At 39.8% G+C, this 24,597-nt stretch overlaps 2 protein-coding genes across 9 annotated transcripts in view; one reads left to right on the top strand and one right to left on the bottom strand.

Annotated features, from left to right (window-relative positions):
• The window catches only part of MED12L (mediator complex subunit 12L), a 338,137-nt gene that overhangs the window by 172,253 nt on the left and 141,287 nt on the right, over positions 1-24,597 (bottom strand). The window lies entirely within an intron of this gene.
• Positions 1-24,597, top strand: part of P2RY14 (purinergic receptor P2Y14) — a 57,105-nt gene that overhangs the window by 18,622 nt on the left and 13,886 nt on the right. The window contains exon 1 of one of the 3 annotated variants that reach the window (XM_043595123.1): positions 10,813-12,409. The exons of the other annotated variants lie outside the window; for them this stretch is intronic. The gene's annotated coding sequence lies outside the window, so the exon portion shown is untranslated. Of the gene's footprint in view, positions 1-10,812; positions 12,410-24,597 lie in introns of those variants that run through there. 3 annotated transcript variants of the gene reach the window in all.

Below are 24,597 nucleotides of genomic sequence, written 5' to 3' on the forward strand. Positions count from 1 at the left end.
AATAAAGCTGGTCAATATTGAGTTGTACTTAGGTGAACAGTCATTTAAAAACTAGTTTTAAAAAGATATTAGTAGAGCTAGGTAAAGGAGGAAATCAGAGGTGAACAGAAGTTCATTTTATCTTCTGGTAATATCAACTCCTTTATAAATAACTTCCCCAGGCTGGATAAGATGACCTTTTGGCTCCTTTCTCCATGTTCAAACACCGTGTCCATTAAATCTGAATAGCCCTCATTCTTTTTACAACTGAAACACATTCCTACTCAGCCACCACACCCTTGCGAATGACCTCCCCAGCGGTATCCATCAGTACAGTGAGAATCCATTGATGGTCGGTTGAATGCTATGGTTAGCCAAAAAATAGAAAATGCCAAGGTCCTCTTTGAGAGTGCACAGAAATATGAAATATTTATCGCAACCAAAAAAGAGATTGGATTCCAAATAATTTGGAATTAAAATATAATATAGGGACTATAGAAGGGAGAAAACAAGATGAATTAACTCTGTCAGATTCATGAAGAAATCACTATTAGAACAGAGAAAACACAGAGCCTAAACTATAAGCCAAGACTCTTTAAATGTTTGTTTGGAAAAGCAATTTGCTCTTTTCAATGGTTGGTGAAGAATCCTGGTAAGGACTAGCTGAGTATTCATACCTCGAAGATCCTCAATAAATTGACTCATAGCAGATGCCATTCCTATCACAGCACCTCAAGGAGGGACAATGTAAAGGCCATTTGTCTTGAGGCACATTTTAAGATTTCAGATAAGTCCCGAGCTTTCAGAAAATGGGGTATTCAAAATTTCTATTTTGTCTATGCAGAGTGTGTCTATCTTAGGGTAAACATAGGTACCGATTGTCTAGGGCAGATCCAGATCATTCCTGCAGGCCTAATGTAAGTATAATGTAAGTATAATGTAAGTATAATTTTGAGAGTTTAACTCTCAAAAGTGTCCCAACTTAAATAATAAATTCTAAGCTGACTCTATCCCAATCTGTTTTGGCTAAGTCTTTGGTAAATGAAATCTCTTCAAAAGTACCAGAGGCAATGTACTTCAGGTCAGAAAGTTTCTCCACAAATCTTGAAGGTAAGAAAAACACACCACAGTTCAAAAGGAGTGCCTATTTGTGAAAGCAAGCCAGATGATCACAGTACGTTAGCAAGAGCACTGATCTCAGTTCACTGGTTTTTAGTTACTGAATTATCTATGCAGCCCGTGGTTGCAACTTGTGGGACAGAATTACTGTAGAACAAACACATCTTCCAGAATGGTATGGTTTTCAAACTGTATCCCGTAACCACAGAGAATCATAGATATATGTGGGAGAACAAGGTAGAGACTAAACAGGGAGGCTAACTCCTACCCATCTTCAAAGACACACTTCCATCTACTTATCCATTAGCTCTATTTAAGATTTCAAATACTGCAGTCTGCTGTTCAACACAAAACAAAGAAGTACACACACATACACGGTTTTAGAACATATTGCTAGAACCAGGGTCTGGACAAACATTTTAAAAAGACGCTACAGGAACCACACCACCACCCCACCCCACCACCACCAAGAGAGAGAGAGAAAGACTGAAAATTTTAAGGAGACGCGGATTTTAGGTAACCCAATATGCTCATTAAAACTGAGGCAATGCAGGGGGGGATGGGTGGGGTGCCTGGGTGGCTCAGTTGGTTAAGTGTCCCACTTAGGCTCTGGTTACGACCTCTTGGTTTGAGTTCAAGCCCCATGTCGGGCTCTGTGCTGTCAGTTCAGAGCCTGGAGCTTACTTTGAATTCTCTGTTTCCCTCTCTCTCTGTCCCTCTCCTACTCACACTCTGTGCCTGTCTCTCAGAAAGTGAATAAACATTAAAAAAAAATTAAAAAGAAAAAAACTGAGGCAATGGGACACCTTGGTGGCTCAGTCGGTTAAGCATCAGACCCCTGACCTCAGCTGAGGTCACAATCTCACAGTTTGTGAGATGGAAACCACCTGGGATTCTCTCTCTGTCCCTCTCTCTGTGTCCCTCCCCAGCTCGTGCACATGTGCTCTCTCTCAAAATACACACACACACACACACACACACACACACACACGCACACACACACACACCCCTGAGGCAATGAGAGGCACCTGGCTGGCTCAATCGGTGGAGCATGCAATTGGGCGTGGAGCCTACTTGAAAAGGAAGAAAGAAAAAAAACCTGCGGCGTGAACTGAGCCGTAGAGGATAGGAGTAAAAAGCCTACTATCACAGTACCATCCCTATCCTCACTCTCTGCCTGCTTTTGTTCACCGTTCCCCCACAGCCAAACCTTACCACTGACACAAAGCGTTCAGGTCCTATCTGCACACTCTCTAAATGATAATGCAACTCCAGAACACACTCGGATGCCCGCGGAATTAACAATGCTCGTGTCTGTTTCTAAAATATGCCTACTAAGGAGGAGTGGGGTTGAGAATACAATAATGTTAACTTGGAGAGATCAATAAAAATAGTACTAGAATTTGTTAGCTATACTTTGTGGCACAAACTGTTTGCATTGCATGTGCACAACCTCACCTAACATAGCAACCCTGTCGGGGAGGTGGCAGAGGGGAAGAATGGCACGGACACATCTGACCCCAGAGCCCCATGTCCACACCTTCTCTACCACACAGTAGACAGACGTGGTCCTTGCCCCACAGGACTCTGTAAAAGGACCCAAGCACATCAGTTTTGGATGCTAGGTCGAAAGTGAACAAAGGTAGAAATAAAAAAATCCCCCGAGAGCCTCAGGATGTGTCACAGCTCTGGAGATTTGCCAGTCACTCTAAAAGCAGCAGCTTAGAAAATGAAAATTCCCATTCCTTGCTGCAAGGTGCACCTTGGAATTTAACCCAGGGCCAATCCTGGACCACACTTCACTAATCAATCTTGTGTTCCCCCTTCAGGAAGACAACAAGAAATTCTCTTCATCTGCTTTATAAGCAGCGCACTTAATGGAACATATTTTTATGACAGCAAAGCCAAGCAACAGAATTAAAGAAAGTGGTGACATTTCACTGTAAGTAATTATTGTGAGGCTCTCGAGTATTTGATCATACCTCTGAGCCAGCTACCACATAGCTTCCAGGTCTTCGTGATCCATTGCAGGGTTGCCTTAAGTAGTATAAGAGCTCTTATTTGGGCGTCTGAATGATGACTCCCAAAAGTCGGTCTATAAATGCCTCGGTGCACGACAGACCCACAGATTGGAATTGTATGGATACTGGGTCTGCATCTTCACTATTTTATAGATGCTTCATGTCAAAAAAACTGAACTTGAGGCCAAAACAAATTGATTCATTTGATATATATATTCAAATTGATATATATGAATATATATATGAATATTTATTTATTTATTTATTTATTTATTTATTTATTTATTTATTTATTTCTGAGAGCGAGACAGAGCACGAGTGGGGAAGAGGCAGAGAGAGAGGAGACACAGAATCTGAAGCAGGCTCCAGGCTCTGAGCTGTCAGCAAAGAGCTCGACATGGGGCTCAAACCCATGAACTGTGAGATCATGACCAAAGCTGAAGTCAGACGCTTAACTGAATGAGTCACCCAGGCACCCCCAAAACAAATTGATTCTTATGCTGAGTACAAAATGCTTAAAGCAAATTAGAGGGGGAAGGTGGAAAAGGAAGCAGCAAATGTTAGTTACCTTTCGAATGCTGTAGCATGGAGAAGAAACATGGCATTTAAAGGTTTGCATAAATCGCATCTGTGCCAAATGGTCCAAATGACACTTAGAACAGCATGGACAGGACAGAGGAATATTATGGTAAGACACAGACCCATAAATAATAGAGTTAAGCTCAATTTCAAAATCATGTTTTTTCCAAGCAATCATTATCTTTTAGAGACAACAAGAAACCCCCACATGCAAGTCTCCTTCAAGATTTTTTTTTTTTTTTAATTCTCCATCAAGGAAATAATACTTATGGAAGGGAACATTAATTCACTGTTCTGTGTGCCAGGCACACAATAATATTTTGAAGTAAATATTATTACTGCTTTTGTATACATCATTCCAAGGAAGAGACTTCTGAGGCCCAGACAGCTTTAGTAATGTGCTCAAGGCTCCACAGCTAGTCCGTGCTCTAAGGCCATCTATCCCAGTCTCACCAATCAGATATGCCGCCTCTCACATTTCTAGGACTACAGGCCAACAAATGTTTCAATTGCCTAAAGGAAAAATATACAGTGGCAAGATCCTATAAATATTTAAACTAAATACAACATTGCAAGTGGCACACAGTGGAAAGAGCATTAAACGGAAGCTGTGGAATAAGAGCTACAGAGAAAGCAGCTACATAAGCATGCCTTCCAGGCAAGGTCACTTAGAAACCACTCCACATTCTGAGGAGACAGATCAGAAAGGTCTACAATCTGTCATAACCATTTTCTTTTTAAAACCACACCATTTATTTTGAAGTTCAGAAGCATCTATCACATGCAGCTTTCTTATTTTATTTTTTTGAAACTAAGCGCCTCCGATAGAACATTAAGCATCCTAACTCCTGGCAAACAGCACAGATTTCCTATGTGGAGTGATACGCAATATCTGGTTTTACAAATGGCAAGAAATCATTTAACAAATTCAAACATTACTTTTTCCCCTATGGCCCATTTATTTATTTATTTATTTATTTATTTATTTATTTTAATTTCTTTAATGTTTTATTTATTTTTGAGGCAGAGAGAGACAGAGCATGAACAGGGGAGGGGCAGAGAGAGAGGGAGACACAGAATCCGAGCAGGCTCCAGGCTCTGAGCTGTCAGTACAGAGCCAGATGCGGGGCTCAAACTCACGAACTGTGAGATCATGACCTGAGCCGAAGTCGGACACTTAACCGACTGAACCACCCAGGCGCCCCTCCTATGGCCCATTTAAAAAAAAAAACAAAAATAAAAACAAACAAACAAAACACCTCTAAGTCACTTCCCAAAAAAGCCAGAATGGAATAAAACCACACAGCTGAACTAACAAAATAATTACAAAACGCTCATTCATATGAGCTTTTGTTTTCCTTACCTAAGCAAAAATAAATGTTCCCTGCCTCTGCTATTATTTAACCACTCCTGGGCTTTAAAGTAAGAGAACTCATCAAGACATTGCTAAATAATTCCATTAGCATAACAAGCTTTAGTCTCTCCTGTAGGGCAGCAATCTGATGAGATCCATGGCAATGGAGAGGCTTTGGGACCTCACTTTTGTCTACATTAATTAAAAACAGTGGAGCCCTAAAAATTTCTGGAGTTGACAACAGTGAAGAAGAGGGAGATAAAGAGGATTAAGAGATATGAGCTTGCAGCTATAAAATAAGTCACAGAGATGAAAAGTACAGCATAGGGAAAACAGTCAACAATGCTGTAATAACAGTGTTACTGGTACAGATGGTGACAGTGACAACACTTAACATGGGAAACACTGGGTAACATAAAGAATTGTGGAGTCACTATGTTGTACACCTGCAACTATGTAACATCATATGTCAAGTAAACTTCAGTTAAGAAAAAAATAGACTGGGTGAGGTGAGGGTAGGAAAGGAGACACCCAACTTCCTCGCCACGGGGTTCAGGGAAGCGAGGGCACAGACTAAACCACTCAGGAAGCACTCTATCAGCTGTGCCTGTCTTTAAAGGTGTGAGTTCGCTAGGCTCCTGCATATTATTTCCTCCTGAGAATATGTTTCTAATTCGGCAATCCTTTTCCCAGGGTTATGTATGGCCATGTCATCTTAGAGAGCTTTCCCGTAACCATGGTTATTGAAACAAAGACCTACTCTCAAATATGAATCTTTCCTTAGAAATCAACATTTACGGGGATGCCTGGGTGGCTCAGTTGGGGAGTGTCCGACTTCGGCTCAGGTCATGTTCTTGTCGTTTGTGAGTTCAAGTCCCAGTTCAGGCTCTGTGCTGACAGCTCAGAGCCTGGAGCCTGCTTTGGATTCTGTGTCTCCCTCTCTCTCTGCCCCTCCTCCACTCATTCTCCCTCCCTTCCTCTCCCCCCCCCCCCCCACCAAATAAGCAAAAAACATTTTTTAAAAAACCCAGCACTTATTAAAGGTGCAAAAAGCATAGCACTCTATCTATATCTACCATATATTCAATGACAGTACATTTTCAAGAAAATTGTAAAGTAACAATTAGGCTACGATTATATTAGTAAAAGCCCCTGCCACGTACTGACCACCTATTTTGGCTGGGGACTGCAGTAAAATATAAAATATATATACATTACTTCAGTTAACTCTGCTAACAACTTTAATAAGGTAGGTAACACTAGACCATTTTCCTCCAGATGGAGAGAGATTACAGAACTAGAAGGTCCCCTGGCAGATCAGAAGTAAAGCTCCCTCGTGTATCCAAATATCTCTAACTTATTAGGTGGGAAACTACAAAGAATCACAGATTAATCTAACTCTATCTCCATGCTGGACAAATCTGCAGTAATTTCTACCTTATTTTATCCTGTATGAAACTCTAGCCAAAGATAGCCACTGTTTTCATGTCAAGGGTCGGCAGCGACACACTGTCTGAGATCCCTAGGGAAGGACTAGAAGGTTGCAGGAAAAGGGGCTGTGTTCAGTTGCAGACGTTTGTGAAAGGCACTGGTGGCAGAGATAACCAGCCACTGAGCATTCATTCACACCAACATCCTTCTGCGATGCATTATGAAACCACCATGGACCTTCTCTCTAGTAGATGCTCATTATCTAGATACCCTCCCCTTTCGAACAAAAGTTTAAGTAGATATTTAAGTCACACTATTACATGAGGGTTACCAATTAGTATGACATACTATGATATTCCCCCCAATACTATTTTTTACCAACAAATAAGGGTCACTGTCTTCCTCCTGCACCCCATCAGTCATCTGTTAGATTCTCCCTCAGATTGTGTATTCTTACATGAACTTGGTTGCCCAACAGTCTCTTCAGCTCCACAAGCCAAACCACAGCTGGCTTTTATGTTCTAAAGAATTCTCTATATTTTTAAATGAGTAAAACCAAGAGCCTTGCTTATCAAATATAATATAAGGCTTCAGGAAAAAACTACCAAAAACAAAAAACAACTAAACAATAGCAAGGTAATGGATCAGAACTTGATTAAGGCCTTCCACAGCAGGTACACTTCAACTAAAAGAAAAAAAAACACACACACAAAACAAAACATAGCTTTGGAAATGTGTGTATATTCTACATGTGACTTTTCCCAGATAGCAGTGACTGCTATTAAATTAACTGCCAAAAGCAAAATGCCTAAAATTGATATAGCAGACGGCCTCTCCAGCGCAATACAAGAGAAAATTATTAAGAACAAAGACTTGCCCACAGACATTTCCTCTCTTGAGCAATAATGCTACTAAGTATCTATCCAGCAAGGGTTGTATATATTAACACAGACCTGTACTGTACAAATGTCTCTAAATGCAGCTATTGGCACAAATACTTTAAACCTATTCCTTCATACACATATAGCTAAGAACAGGGCTAAATGAGGTTTGGCTCAAATTATAATATTGAAGTGATGGTAAGAGCTAACATTTATATAGCATGTTTACATATCTTAACGAACTGAAAATGGCAAAATGAGCAGCCTAAACCCTGAGGGAAACCTGCCTTCATTAGACCAAGAGGGCACAGTTTCTCCTGGTCACCAGAAGAGGCTAGGGAACTGTAATCCCTTTCAAAGCACATGATGGGCTTCAGCAATAAATAATATTTACATAGCTTTCATTATAGGAATAAGTGATGCTGATTTGTCCAGAGATTGGAGACGTAATTACTGGGTGAGGAGAAGTGCTGGAGGGCAAGGGAGCTGAAACTTCATCTTCTACACAAAGAAGTCAACAGATGCTACTGAAAGCCAAATACTGTCATTTATGTAGAAATTTAAGGGTTAATGCCTAAAAATAATAGCTAGAAGGGAAAGAGGTGGTCATGAGGACATAGAAAAAGGGCAAGGACTGCTATTTTCCATTACAAATTTTATAAAATTATTTGATTTCTTAAAGTACCTAAATGCAGGATTTTAATAAAAATTTTAAATTAGTTTAGTCTGAATTTAAGAAACACACACATACATACATGAAGTGATCTAAATTGCTTGGGCTAGGAAAAGAAGAAGGAAAAATAGGGGAGGTCCTCATTGATTAAATACAATAAATAAATCACCTTTTTGTACCTAAAAGGCCTTCCCTTTTCAGTGAGCTGGAGTGTTAGAAGGCAAGGTGCCTATGGATTGCTAAGCAAAAGGGGAATGTGCCAAGCACAGGAAGCCAGACTGGAGAGTCCTGGCAATATGGGGTGACAGAAACTGCAGGAAAATCACCTGCGCTCCTGGCAGACAGGTCAACTTACTCCATGAATAACAGACTCAGGGAACATCAGCACAAGACTCACCTTTCCCCAAACCAGGCGAGATAACGACTACCATCTGTAAAACAGTACAAGGTCTGAGAAGCGGCCAAGTCAGAATTCACATTAAGCCCTATAGGAATTCAGAGGGGTAACCCTTCATTCTCAGGGGTAAGATAAGGAGAAGCTCCATAAACAGTAGACTCTGAACCGGATTCCTGGGGATGCACAAGGGCTCAACAGGTAGAAATGGAAGACAGGCCCTGTTCCAGGCTGAGGAAACATGATGAGAAAGAAAGGCCACAGGTGAAAAAGTAAGATAGATGGTGCGTTTGGAAATGGGACATGATCTAAGACACATCAAAATGCATATTACGTGTTGTCATCACCCCAAGAGGAGAGTGGGGGTCAGGGGTGGGAGACTCCCATGACAGTTACTTCACTGGTTTCTGGCAGAGTGTAAAACTACAGACATGATCGGGGTGCCTGGGTGGCTCAGTCGGTTAAGCATCTGCCTTTGGCTCAGGTCATGATCTCATGGTTCATGGGTTCAAGCACCGTGTAAGGCTCTGTGCTGACAGCTCAGAGCCTGGAGCCTGCTTCTGATTCTGTGTCTCCTTCTCTCTCTGCCCCTCCCCCATTCACGCACTGTCTCTCTCTCTCTCTCTCTCTCACTTTCAAATATATAAAAAAAAAATTAAAAAATATTTTATCAACTTAAATATAATTTTTAAAAAGGGGTATGTTTCTAAAATTAACTTGTTTATGGGAATATACCCTCCATGTTTAACTGACTTTGCTTATGACAGACTTAAATGCCAGACACTGATATTTAGCTCATTAGTCATGTCATGCCTGTCATGCCTACCATGCCCGCGAGTTTTCCCAAGTCCTTAGCTTTGTGCTAGTGAATTCCATCAATACTTTTGCCTTCTAATTCCCCAAGAGTGTTGAACTCCTAACACCTAAAGATTCATGTTTCAGGCACCTTCAGTTCTCCCTTCAATTTACAAAAGGAATACCATCATAAATGGACAAATTCCTCTAAAAAATAATTTTTCCCCCATTGGCATCCACATGTAGTAAATGTTCCTTTCAAAACTGCAATCATAGGGGCAACTGGGTGGCTCAGTTGGTTAAGCGTCCAACTTCAGCTCAGGTCATGATCTCACAGTTTATTGAGTTTGAGCCCCACATCAGGCTCTGTGCTGATAGCTCAGAGCCTGGAGCCTACTTCGGATTCTATGTCTCCCTCTCTCTCTGCCCCTCTCTCACTCACACTCTGTCTCTATCACAAAAAATAAACATTAAAAAAGACTTGCAATCATAAATTGAACCAACTTTGACCCATATAATCCCAAGTATTGGTTTGGGTTAAAATATATACATCTGACTCAGGTTTCTGTGTATCTAAGCAAGTGGTAGCAGTTACTGGACCACAGATGAAATGATTCCTGCAGATACGAATGACTATTCATAAAATCCATTCATTTTTAATATAAATCATAAGCTATCAAAAACAAAAGTGAGCCCGTTAACTTTAACTGTCCTTTATCATATTTAAAAGTCTCATTTAGGAAACACACAAGTACTACAAGTAAATCTTGGATGAAATTAAGAGGTCAACACATCTTCACTTTTAATTCTGTGAGTAAAAATGGTAGGTGCTGAAGATACAAAATTGACACAATATTGGCCCGCCTTCCTCAGCTAAGGATCTAGCTGGGAGGAATAAAAGGAGAACAATTAAATAACACAGGTTAAGTATTCAAGGTTGTACCCCAGGGTCCTTACACCACCAACCCTCCAGAAGAGGCTGATGACTGATAAGTATTAGTTGACTGATTAGATGAACAAACGGATGTAACAATTATTGATGGAAGGACCAATAGTCTTTTTGGCTAACAGAGAGGAGGGTAACTTTACCAAGTGTGTGGGGTCAGGAACAGCTTCCCAAAGTTAGAGTATGGGCCAAACGGCATCTGAAAGGAGTGTTTCCACACACCAGAAATTGTCCAGAATACACTGAACCCAGACATAAACACATGATATCTAGGACTTCAAAAATATTTTTCGATAAAGCTAAACATTTAATTTTTTAAGATGACTCCATGTAAAAATCAGATATAAACAGAGCGGAGGATGTATGGATAAAGCAAAAACTGAGTAGCATGTGAAGAACTGAAACTTCTATAATTATTTTTAATGTTTATTTATTTTTGAGAGACAGCGAGCAAGTGAGAGCAAACGTGAGCAGGGGAGGGGCAGAGAGAGAGAGGGAGACACAGAACCCAAAGCAGGCTCCAGGCTCTGAGCTGTCAGCACAGAACCTTACACGGTGCTTGAACCCATGAACCATGAGATCATGACCTGAGCAACAGTCGGACGCTTATCCGACTGAGCCACCCAGGTGCCCTGAGCTGAAATTTTTAAAACAGGTTTTAAACTTAGGATGTCCCAGGAAAAAAGAGAAGAGAGGTATTCCAGGGAGAGGGCAAAGCATAAGCCCAAGCAAGAAGACAAAGACCATAGGTATTGTAGGGAGTTGGAACAAGCAGACAGTAATATAAAGCTCAAGGTAAGTAGTGGAAGAAGATGCAAAATGTCCAATCAAAGAGCACTAAATCTGCCAGATTCAACAGGATGAACTTACCTTGTAAGTGACAAGGAGCCAAGGGACGTGGCTATACTTGTATTTTAGAGAGATCCCTCTCATGGGTGACTGGAGGGAAGGCACTGGGGAGTAAGTAGACTGGGGTAGGGAATACAAGCTTAATAGGAATCATAAACAAGAAATATTTAGGTGTTAAGAAAATCATCAGGCTTTGGTGATTGGGTATGAGCAGATGAGATCAAGCTATAATTTAATGGTTTATAGCTTCATTGACTAATAGACAGTAGTACCTAAAAAAAGGGCTTAAGTCAGAGAGAACTTTGAGGGAGGTGGTTTTATTTTTGTGTGATAATTAAAATAAGTATGATTGATAATGAGCCTGCTGCCCTAAGAAAAAGAGAAAAATCGGTAAAATGAGTAAATGTTCAAAGTGGATAGAATAGAGGAGACTCTGGCCCCCTTCCTCCTGAGATGACTGCATTAATAGAGAGTGCTATGTAAGAATAACAAATCCCAGCAACAATTTGTTAAATGACGAAGGAATCCAGAAACTGGGGTCAAACAGGGTGCTTGGAAACCAGATTTAAGAGGAAGGGGTAACATAAAGAAAGATTAAAGTCACAAGAGCCTCAATTCAAGGTTGGGAATGTGTGAGGATAACAGAGTAGACCAGGCCCCGCCAATCGACCCCCTAGAACTGGGTCCAGGTAGAATGGTCAATCACACAGGTCCAAAGGAGATGGCATCACCTTTCAATCTCTCTCCTCACTTGACACCGATCTTGGCCTTGGCTGATCAAGACTCCTAGGTGATCTGCCTACTTGCAAAGCCCTCCCCCTCTCCCCTCTGCTAACTGAAAGTGGCAAGTGTTCTGGTCTATTTTACTCTCAACTATTTTTTGATTTTCCAACAAGTTTCATGGAGTTTAGTTGAAGCCATGTGAAGTACAATTTGAAAATCCTTCCCAATAAACACAGAAGCTATTCTTACAACAGCTTCCCAGGAAGAGGTCACAGCTAGGCATGGGAAAGATCTAGCCTCCTGCTGACTGGAGCTCTCGCTTGCTCTGTTGCTCTCCCCTCTCTCTCTGTACCCAGTTTCATACCACGCCTTGCTAATTTGCAACCCTAAGCATAAAGTGCTTACACTTACACAAGCACATAGTAGAGCTGGGTTCCAAAGAGGACTGGGCATCTGTAGTACTTGACATTCAGGCCTTTGGCAAGATGTCAGCATTTCATAGAGTACTTTAAATGTTTTGGTCTGAGAGCTGATATAGCATTTCCTCACTGGTCAACACGAGCAGCCCAAGCAGAAAGCTAAATCTATTTCCCTCAACATCAGATGTTACACTCCATTGTTGATCCAGTCTTGCCTACGGAGACGACAGGAGGCTGGAAAAATTGGTAAGTAAAAACGGTCCATTCAGTGCAGAGTATATTTAAAGAATATTTGTGATTCCAATGTGAAATGGCTGGTTGTGCTCATGATGTCCTAAATTGTTTTTTTCTCATGGATTAAACGATAAGTGACAGATTTATCAGTGAGATCTGACTTTTCCAGGTTCAAAAACTAAACTAAGTCCAATTAACTTTTCCCTGTAAATGTGCCTTTTAATTGCATGAAGCAGGATTTTCTTCCATGGGCTCACACATTAGACTTTAAGAAATCCCTGTTTTGTTTTGTTTTTTAATTTGTAAACTTAAGGCTTGTAAAACATAAGACAGTGTTTGTGTGTGTGTGTGTGGACAGTGGGTTAAAATCCGTTCGGGATATGTTAAGGAGCAAGGATATAGCTCGGCTATGATGTAATCTTCCAAGCTAAGGGAGTCCGATAAAGAAATGAAATGCTGAAGAGAAAAAAAGGCAAAGCAGCTTTGGTTTAAGAGAGCAAACTGCCACAAACTCACAAAAACTGAAACCAAAGGTAAAATACTTCATGCAAGGAAGGATGTGAAGTCTTCTCTGAAACCTAAACACCTGAGCTGCTCATGTAGATTTAATGGTGACTCACAACTAATTTTCACAGGGAAGACACAGGAATAAATAAGCCTCATAGTTGCTATTTTAGTTTTTTTTAATATTTAAGGTTTTGTTTTTCATATATTGACTCTTAATGTCTGGTTTCGTCTGAGATTTCCCAAACATTTAAATATCAAGTATTCAGAAGTTTTTTGGTTTTAATTTGTGGACGGCAAGGACAAAGAACGTAATTTGTGCAGCTTATTTTTGCTTGTTTTTTCTAGAAACTGTGTAATAAATTTCATAAAATCTAGACTGACAGATAATTTTTTTTAATTTTTTTTTTTAACGTTTATTTATTTTTGAGACAGAGAGAGACAGAGCATGAACGGGGGAGGGTCAGAGAGAGAGGGAGACACAGAATCTGAAACAGGCTCCAGGCTCTGAGCTGTCAGCACAGAGCCCGACGCGGGGCTCGAACCCACGAACTGTGAGATCATGACCTGAGCTGAAGTCGGACGCTTAGCCGACTGAGCCACCCAGGCGCCCCAAGACTGACAGATAATTTTAAAACTAATGCTTAGAATAAGTTACAACTTGTGCCGAGAACCCACTCCTTATACTTCCCAGCCAAAAAAGCTTTATAAGAGCTCCATTTATTGGAGAAATTCTAAGCATACTGTAACTGAAAGAAGGCAGTGATAGGATAATTTACAAACCACAAGTGTCTCCCTACTCTGCCATCAAAAATATTTTAGAAGTCACAAAATGTAGTGATTTTAAAAAGCTATAACTCTTCTTAATAAATGACTCTCTAAATGAATAAAACGCAACCTCTTAAGTCTTCTTCTAATTCATTTTTACACCTACCAACTTTCTTGCCAGTTTTCCCTCTTAAAGATAGCACCCATTGGGGGGGGGGGGGCAGAATCTCTCTATATCTGTAGTTCTCCTTCTGTTCTAGACAGCTTTCCACATCAGCCCCACCCATTATAGGGGAAAACATTTCTTCACCTTTGGTGCTTCAACACAAAACAGTTCACTGCTGATAGGGATTACCACATGTAATCAAGATCATCTGAGAAAGAAAATCCAGAGTAAAAGTTGGTTTTAAAAAACATAACCAAGATCTAGACTTACTTACATTTGGCTATATGCCCTATAAATTACATAGATTTTTTTTTGTTAGCCATTCATATGCAATCTTACTAATACCTATTAAATGTATTATACTAACCATATGAAACTTCCATTTTTGTAGGCAAAAAAAAAGCCAATTATTAACAATTTTATATGACTCAATCTAATAAAAAAAGCAAGAGAGAGACAGTCTCAAAAGGCAGTCCCAGAAGTCAAGGGTGATGCAAAAAAACCTTTAATGGTATTTTACATAACTTTTATATGACAGTGAAATCCAAGACTTGTAAATAACAATTCCAATGAACCCCCATAGATACAGCCCTCTGCTTTTAAAGCTTTGCATAGATATTATCAAGACTGGATGAAATTAAAAAAAACACTGGTGTCTCCAGCAGCCAAATTACACTGGGAAATACCTTAAATTGCTGGCTCTATTCAGTTAAGAAACTAGGGTCCAGGGAGGTTCATCGACTCAAACAACACAACACAGCTAATGAAGGCCTACGATGGGTCTTAAAGGAAAAGGCCATCTGGCTTCAAATCCAGTACCCTCTCACCTATCCCATATCTTACCTCTGATCTAACAAGATGAATGTGCCCAATAAAAATTATAATTTATACATAAACATAAGTTGGAGATGTGAAAGAGCACAGGACTGCTGAGCCTCTTTACTAGCTGTTTACACAACAGTGGCAACAATCACACTGCATAAAATATAGTCAATATTATGGGGACTCAGATTTTTATAGAGGCAATCTTATATGGTAGAAAAAGCAGGGCCTCTGAATGCAGCAGGCCAGCTGACTTTGAATCTACCGTGACCTTGAGCTACGCCTGCTTCTCAGCTCTTTTGCCTCTATGATCCTCCTCTGTTCCATAACCAATATAACATCACAATAAAGCTATCGCCCCACAGAGCTGCTAAGACAGTAATTGAGACATGTTCATATCTGGCACAGAGCAGCTATTCAAAAAAAAAAAAAAAAATATCTCCCCCATCCTTGCTAATAACCGATTATGTTAGAGATAGTACTGGAAAGATTAAATAAAACCTCACAGGAAATTTCTTCAGTTAGTATCTGATACTCACAGGGCCAAATAAGAAATCGCAAATAAGGGAACATGAATACTTCTCCCAATTCACCTCCTATCACTTCAACAGAAAACCGGGTAATGTACCAACACACAAGTAGCAAGTATCTATTAACGTATGTCCACTGAACAAGCAAACCTGTCCTTCCCGGCCAGACCTGTGGGCCTGATAGCTAGAGACCTGGCAATCAAGGGACTCAGAGCCCTGAGCCACACAGTGGTAGTCCTAGACAGACAGAGGTGAGAAAACGACATGAAGGTTATTATTTGCTTAATTCACATACTTCATGGATGCATGAATAACCAAATAAATAGACAACCTTATCAAAAACTCAAGAAAAAAAGTAAAATTAAAGATATTCAATCTGTAGGAGTTACAATGATAGACTGTGAAGTTTTACCTATTTTTAAAATTTAATTATCTTTATAAAAGTGTGGTATCCTTTTTTTTTGGTATTTACAGACCATCCAGTACATGATAAATTAAGGCCTAACATCAAAATAAGCAAACTAACACCCCAAAATTCTTATTAGAAAATACAGTAAAATATATCTTAGCCAGGAATTCTCATCTTCTGGTCTCAAGATCCTCTTTGCAATATTCAGAAGCCCAAAGAGCTTTCATCTGTATAAGTTCTAGCTAACCATATTTACTATAATAGATACTAAAATTGTTGAATTTATATTTGTAATTCATTTTAAAAGGTGTCAACTGTTAACAGGAATAACACATTTTTTATAAAACAATAATTTATTTAAAAAAGCTTTAATTGGAAAGGTGGTATTATTCTACCTTTTTGCTTGCCTCTTTAATATCTGAACTAGGACAGATTCTCATATCCACTGCTTCATTCAATCAGTTTCAAAATGTAGTTTTAATTAAAGTATATTAAAGAAAATCTCACCTCACACAGATATGTAATAGGAAAAGAAAGAAGTATTTTAATAGCCTTCTGGATTTTTTTCTTTGGTACCACAACAAATCTCAAAAAGTGGTTGTTTCTTAAAGGTTGTCTGCAATGTAGAACCTAAATCCTTATCAATGAATATTCTTTTTGCATTAAAATCCTTTAGTCTAACTTAGTCTTTGAATTTCTTTTTATCTTTATTTATTATAGAGAAAGACAGAGTGTAAGCGGGGGAGGGGCAGAGAGAGAGAGGGAGACACAGAATCCGAAGCAGGCTCCAGGCTCTGAGCTGTCAGCACAGAGCCCAACGCAGGGCTCGAACTCACGAACTGGGAGATCATGATGTGAGTCTAAGTCTTAACTGACTGAGCCACCCACACACCCCTCTTAGTCTTTAAATGAATCTTTGACCTGTGCTAGATTTTATAACATCACATAATCAAGTCATTTGGAGATGTACTGTCATTCAGATGTATACTCTTTATTATATAAAAATTAAAAAAATGGTCTTAATATTGACACTGATCTCTAAGTACTGGGCAGTGCTATTTTCTTCTGTTGATGAAGGTTCAGCTCATCCATTTTTGAGAAAATGTCACCAAATACCCAAGTCAGTCTGAATTACTATAGTCTGTGTGTCATTCTTTCAAGTAAAAAATGGTGTTCCAGCAAAAAGCATCTAATTCATTGTTCATGGCTCACATGGCTTAATCACTCAAGTGTTGTTCCTCTAGACAACCACCAAATAAGACAGAAGCTTCATGAACAATTCCTATTCTGTCATGTACAATGTTTAAAGGACACATATTTAAAGGGTAAGATATAACCAAATTAACAATATATATTCCTTCATCAAGAACACTGTAAAGTGCACTTGGCCTTTTCTTCTCCTGGTTACTAAGAATTCATAGCAGTAAGGTATGCAGTGACTATAGAACAGATATGTGCATGGCCCTGATTGGTGCTCAAGTATTTTACATACCCTGGCTTTTGCACCATTCATACAAATGTCAAGACAATGAGTAAAAAAGGCAAGTAACATGTTAGTATTCTTTTCAAGATGGGTTGACTTCATGGCCCCCGTGAAAGGGTGTCAAGGAACCCCACGGTCTAACAGACCATATTGTGAGAACTATTATTTTAGACTTTGAGATAGAAAAATTTTCTTTGGATACTAAAAACACTAACTCAAAACAAAAATAATTTGACTATATTAAAATCTGTAACTTTTGTTTATCAAAATACACCTTCAAAGTGAAAAGACAAGTTATAATCTAGGAAATGTATTTCACCATATATACACCTAACAAAGCAGATTATCAACACTATTTGAAGAATTTCTACAAATCAATAATAGCATAAACAACCCAACATAAAAATGAGAAGATAATGACTAGACATTTTATGGAAATAATCATTATATGAAGAGATGCCCATATCATCAGTTATCATGGAAATGCAAATCAAGGCCACAATATAGTATCACATCATAAACAACACTTTAAAAATCTGAGAATACGAAATGTTGAAGAGGATATGTATCGACAGGATCATTACACATTCTTAATAGGGGTATAAACTGGTGCAATCACTTTGGACCATAGTTGGCACTGTTTCCATTATTTTGACATTCCTATACCACATGAATTTGCAATTTCACTTCTAGATTTATACCTACAAGAAAATCTTTCCTATGTTCATCAAGATAAACTATGGATATACGTCTCAGCCAAGTTTACAAGAGCAAAAGCCTAGAAACATCCTAAACACAGGAAATTAGTCACAGTCACCAAGACAAATAATTTACAGCAATACTCAATACCATGGATGATATGTGATAAGATAAGGTTAAATCGCTAAAAGATAATATAAGGCTTTTAAAAAAAACAAAATCACAATTTCATACACATACATACCACAGATTCACACTTACTTTTAGGAACACAGACATTGCAGAACACTATAAAACAAGAAAGCAGGAGAATGACGAAAATAGGATTCAGGGTACATAATGGCCAGAGGTGGCATATGGGAAAGAGGACAGAGCATTCAGGTACACATAGCTTTTTACCCTCTCGCCTTTTGTTTCACTTATGGAGTTTAAGGAAAATTACTAATATGATTAAAAGTAACAAAATTAAAATTTATCAAGTCAAACTTGCATCAACTTTGCATAAGAATATTTCACAAATTAAAGATTATGTAGGTCCGATTTTATTCCCCAAAGATTTAAAAAGCTATCTGTACATTTTAACCTCTTGCAGATAGAAACTTTAAAAATCTAGAGGTTCTAAACAGACTCATAATTTGACAGTTAAGTAAATCAACTCAATTTAACCAAAATTCGTAAATTCACTAAGTATCTATTGAACTTTTACTGTCTGCCAGGTAAATAACTAATTTAGCAGTGAATAAGAAAATTAAGTCCTGTTCTCATGAAGGTTACCTTTAAGGGGGTGATGGAGACAGTAAGTTGAAAATTAAATATTATTTATTTATTTTTTTTAATCTTTATTTTTGAGAGAGAGAGAGAGACAGTGTGAGCAGGGAAGGAGCAGAGAGAGAAGGAGACACAGAATCCGAAGCAGGTTCCAGGCCCTGAGCTGTCAGCACAGACCCCGACGCAGGGCTTGAACTCACGAACCGTGAGACCATAACCTGAGCTGAAGTCGGATGCTCAACTGACTGAGCCACCCAGGCGCTCCAAATATTATTTTAAATAACAAAGACATGTATGAAGAAAATAAAACATGGTGGGCGGCTGGCAGGTGCTAGGTAGGAGCTTGGCTGTGTCAGATGTCATGAACAGAGAAGGGCCCCCCTAGAAGGTGATGTTTTAACGCGGACCGACAGGGGGCAGCCACACAAAGATGCTAGAGAAGGACAGCCACAGACAGAGCTACAAGTACTTTTGCCTCAGTGAGTTTTATATCTTTACAAAACTGGGCTACAACATCACTGTGGGGACAGCAGGAAAGCAAATTCACCCTGGTATTCCTGCTGGTCCTACGTAGTGCTTGACAAAACTCAGTCAGTGATGTTTGCAGACCCTTGCCAGTAGCCCCCACCAGTTTAAAAGGACCAGAAGCCATTTGAGATTTACTGGGACAGAGAGAAAACACGTATGTACCTAGCTCAGAGCTTCTTCCAGCACTGAAAAGGAAAGGCACGGGCAAGGAAAAGCTCAAGGGGATAGCTAAGTAGTAAAGCTTCCACTTTTATCTGTTTTGTTCGAATGGGCCAAAATATCTAAGTAGCACAATAATCTACGTTTATAATAAACACTGATTTGCCTGAGGCACCAAATATCTACTGTTTTGCCTTCCCCACGTCCCCCGCCCCATGCACACAAATACACCTGCACTTTTTCCACAAGCTACTCATGTCAGTGACATCCAAAAACCAGAAGAAAGCTTGCTGGCACTTTTGCTACTGTAGGCCGGACACACTTATGTTCTAGGTAAGAGTCACACAGCTGAGGAGAGGCCTCTGCTCTCCACCAGGAGAGCAACAGCGGAACCTGGCTGAGAAAAGGGGGAGCAGGATCAGCTGTATTAGTTATGCTGAGGTAGTATCTATCTGCCAGGCCTCTCCCAGCCACGTCCTAGAAGGGAGGCCTGAAACCAAGGTAAGACCAGAAGGTTAAATGCTGCAGGCAGTGAGGGCTCGGAGGAGCTGAGCTGCCCGTGTGAGTGCTCTGGTTTCTACCTCAGGAATTTGCTCAAGCCACTAAGCTCCCTTCACCTGCTTTCTTCCTGTGCAATATAAGAATGTTTTAGGTCATTCATCAGAAATTTATACAATTCACACTATGAAACATTTGCCAAGTCAGGTCAAAATACAAAGCTCTCTCTCCATGCAGAACAGACAAACCAACAAAAACACGTCTTTTCAACAGGAAACAATACAACCCTAGCAGGTAAGGCCTTGGAATGACACTGACCTGGATTCGAATCTCACTTCTACAACATGCTAGTTGTAACATCCTGGACAATTTATTCAGGCTCTCTAGACATCCGTTTCTTCAACTATAAAGTGGGATTACTTTTATCAGAACAACATGAGCATTTATTCAAAAGTACATAGCTGTAGTTCATTCATTCAGTGTTGCATAAAATTACACTATGTTTTTCTTTTACACATTCTCCTACCAATAATCATTTGAGCCAATGCCCACATTTTTGCTCTATCACTTTCTATGTTTCAAGAAACACTTGTACATGTTTCTCAATATGCTTCTATAAAAGGTTTTTAGGGCATATACTTAGGAATTAAGATGCTTGGCTAGAGGGTAAGTGAATGCTCATCTTTTCAAGTACTTCCAATTCCTTTTCTAAAGTGATAAACTAGAGACACATAATGCTGAGCTGGGGATTTTTAAAAAGTCCTGGAAGACAGTATATAGCATGAACAATTTTAGAATGCAATATATATGCTTGTATGGATTACAGTCATCTGTTTAAAGGGCAGAAATGAAAAACACAGAACTCAAGACAGGGTTCCCTCTGGGCAGAGGGAGGCAGACAGCCAGGGAGGAGCACAAAGGTAGACGCAGGTGGCTCTGGCTGTCCAGTCAGCACTGTGTTCTTTTTACTGTGCTTTACCTTAGGTTACATAAATTCTTCTCAAAGTAGGAAACAGTCCCTGAAAAAGAGAAAATACTTCAAAAAGCAATTAGCATCGCCTGTGTCCGGTACAAGGTAAAGTTCCCAATGAATGGCAGTTGTCGCTATAAGACGCGAGGCACAGTGGCAGCTAACGCAAGGCACAATGGACTCGGTTGAGGGAAAAGCTCTTCCCAGTGGAGGTGAATCAATCTGCCTCCTCAACACCCAGGGCCGTGAGTGAGCCAGAAGTGCAGAAAGTGGGGGTCCACTGTGCAGAGGGGAAGTAGATGAGGCTGCTCGGGGTCCAGGAGCAGACACTGAGCTCCAAGGGGGGCAGGATGCACCCACAATACCAACAACACTGCATGATAATAAGCGCCCAAGGAATATTTTATAGGCAGTTCACTTTACTGATGATGGTTTTCAACAGTGTTCTAAACGAAGATTATTTTGGCTTAGAAAACTAGGTAGAAAGAGGAAAGAAGATGGCAAAGAATAGAATAAGAAAATGCAATTTAAGGATAGGTAGAAAAGCTTCCAAAGGTTAACAGAGGAAAACAGGCAGCAGGGTAACAGATGTGTCTAAGAGACTGTTGAGTACCTGCTGTGTGTCAGGCACTGAGCTCAGGATTCTTCCCTCAAAACTAATACACCCACATATATCACATGCACATGTGCATATGCATACACGTGTGTATGCACATATACTGTAATATATATCATCCTAAAAGTATAATACACAAGCATATATATACGCACACATATACTTTCTTTTACTTCTACTGAACCTCTTCCAAAATGTGCTGCAGGCATTATGACCCTCCCATCCTAAATACTTCGATATGCAACTCAGAAGAGTAAGGATATTCTCCTGCTTAACCATACCATCATCACACCTAGAAAGATTAACTCAAAAATACTAACACAGGGCCTATATTCAGATTTACACAACTGTCCCAAAACAATTATTATAGCTCTATCCTCTACTCCCTCAATCTCCAATCATAACCACACATTACACATTATTTCTCTTTGGCCTCCTTTGATCTAGACTGCTCCCTCCCACCCAATCATGTTTGTTCACTTTTCATGACATTCATTTTTTTAGAATCTAGGCAAGTTGTTTTACAGAATGATCCACACTCTGATTGTTCATCCATGATCAGCTTTTTGACAGGGCACGTTGTATACATCTAAATAAATCATAATGTCAACTTATCCCACTTGGGGTAAGTCTGATCATTCAGTGACAGCTAGATATCCCTGCTGAAAAGGATCAATTTTTTCCTTTAGTATTCTAAATGATCTGAGAGTGATACTTTTAGACTAGAACATCCTGTTCTCCCATAGCCTTTTATCGACTGGCTTTTTGTAACTACTGAAGACTGTGTCCTCATCAGTTATTACACTGAGGCTGAAAAATGGTGACTTTCTATCATTCATTCTACATTTTCTAGCTGAAATTATGTAAAGAAGAGCCTCCCCCTGTCTTCATCCTCCATTTGTCATCCCTATTCTTAATATCACTCCCCCCTCCTTTTTTAAAAAAAAGTTTAGTTATTTTGAGAGAAAGTGTGTGTGAGCAGGGGAATGGCAGAGAGAGAAAGAAAGAATCCCAAGCAGGCTCTGCAGAGGCTCAATCCCACGAACCATGAGATCATGACCTGAGCCAAAATCAGGAATCAGTTGCTCTGCTGACTGAGTCACAGAGGCACATCAAACACGCACACTTTTTTTTTTTTTAAGTAGGCTGCACGCCCAGCACAGAGCCCAACTCAGGGTTTGAACTCATAGCCATGAGTTCAAGAGTCAGATGCTTAACCTATTGAGCCAACCAAGCGCCCCTTGCTTTCCTTTTCTTAATATCGCTGTCAACTCCTGAATTTGGTTTGTTTTTCCAAGTACTTTGATCTCGTCATTCCTGTTGATATCCAAATTGTCAAATTTAGAAGTATCTCCAATAGCAGTTTCTGTGTTTTGACATGTCCCTATTGGGCTGAGCGCTTCCTTGCTTTTTGCCCAGCTGGTTCATCTCAACTCACTTGTACTTTCCCTGTGCCTTATTAAAGTCAACCATTTATCCAAGAAGCCCGGGGTCCTTTCAGTGAGCAGTGATACTTAGGAACAAGATGAGCTACTAATACTGGGAATCAGTATTTCTTTGCCTATAGAGGGTTTTTACCTTTGTTACTGAAGGATGGAAAAGGCTTGAGCAAGTTTATAGCTATGGGGCTATCATGACTTCTAGACCTACCAATTTTTAGTCTGTTTTATTAAGGACTTATGCAGGTTTATACTTCACAGGAAAATCACCACTAAACAGAGAGAGATACTAACAATACAAGAGAAAAACAATAATGTATAAAGATTAAAAAGAAGTCTAGAGTAGGCTGCATTTAAAAAAAAAAAAAAAAAAAGCATAGAGTAAAACCAAACCAGTCCTGGTCCAAGCAAGTTGTTAACATAAAACTGCAATGGAACACTTATGAGCTGGTTATGATTAGACTTCTCACATATGGACATTACAGCTAAGGCAATAATGAAATGCCATCTAAGAGCTCCCATGCAGCATGGCAAGACATGACATGACTTTCTTATAATGTACTTGATGGACTCACATTGAATTCTATTGGAAAAGTGAAATAATCACAAATGTAATGGTCTAAAAGTGAAATACACATCAACAATGGATCCCAACCTATGGACCTAGGGTTCACAAAAGGAAAGGTCTTTTACCTCACCTGTACTCTAAGCACCATTTTTAAGTTGCATAAAACTCCATCTTTCACATTTAAGTTCTACCCATTTTGAGATGAATATAGTTACTTCATTATCATATGTTGTATTATAAAAATACGAATTCATTTACAGAATTGCCTAATTCAAGGAATTGTCATGATGCATTTTATTAAAAGCAAAGGTCACTGATTCTTCCAAAATGGAGGAAGTAGATCAAACGTTAGGTTTTCAAATGCATGTATCACTCTTCTGCAGTATTCGCACTCCCACCCAAAGTCCTGGATATCCTTCTTCTTGGGCTATGTGAGGCTGATTCTTGAACAAACCTGCAGGTGGTTGATATTTAACTAAGTAGTTAAAAGTGGGGGGTTCCCAGAAATGAAAACCTGTTCCCCATTCCCATAGCAAAGGGATACGCATTAATGCCCTGAGCCCCAAGATCTGAACATCTGAGTACTGCATGCCTAACTGAGAAATGCAAACATCATCTCAGCGAGGCAAAAGGAGGTCAAAGATTCATTTCCTTGCCTGGCCCTGGGGAATAGAGCCTCACAGTTTAAAAAAACAAAAACAAAAACAAAAACAATGCGGCAGAACAGGCTGGAAAAAAGTCAGGAATCCAAGTAGCTCAACCTAATTCCAGACCTAGAAAGGAATCATTTCCCAAAATTAGCAAGACCAAAATTTCATAGCTTTATGCCACTTTCATCAAAGATTCAGGCTTCTGGGGATTGATTGCTCAGTAAGACCATGAAATATTTGGGCTTCCCTCATTCCCTATTGCCAAATGCCACTTCCTGTGAGGACAATAGGGGGACCATTGGAAGCACAGCCTTCCCCCCATCCTCCCCAACACAAGCACTTTTGAGCCAGATACCCAAGGAGGTTCAGAGCACTTAGCAAACAATCTACAGTGCCTCCTATAGCTCTCATTCAGGTGCAGAGCATCAGCTGAAAGTGAACATGAGAAAGCAGGGGGAACCGTGTAGATGCCTGACCCAGGGGAAGTCCTGGGCAGACTGAAAGTCCCAGGGACATGGGATTATTCCGCTGTCAGCTGAGTCACTCCCTGAACCCCCACTGTTCCCTCTGAGTCACACACTACCAAGCACCAGGTTATTTGATTCTTAGAGGAACAGGAACCC

The sequence above is a fragment of the Prionailurus bengalensis genome, chromosome C2, assembly GCF_016509475.1.
Source record: "Prionailurus bengalensis isolate Pbe53 chromosome C2, Fcat_Pben_1.1_paternal_pri, whole genome shotgun sequence".
Lineage (NCBI taxonomy): Eukaryota > Metazoa > Chordata > Mammalia > Carnivora > Felidae > Prionailurus > Prionailurus bengalensis.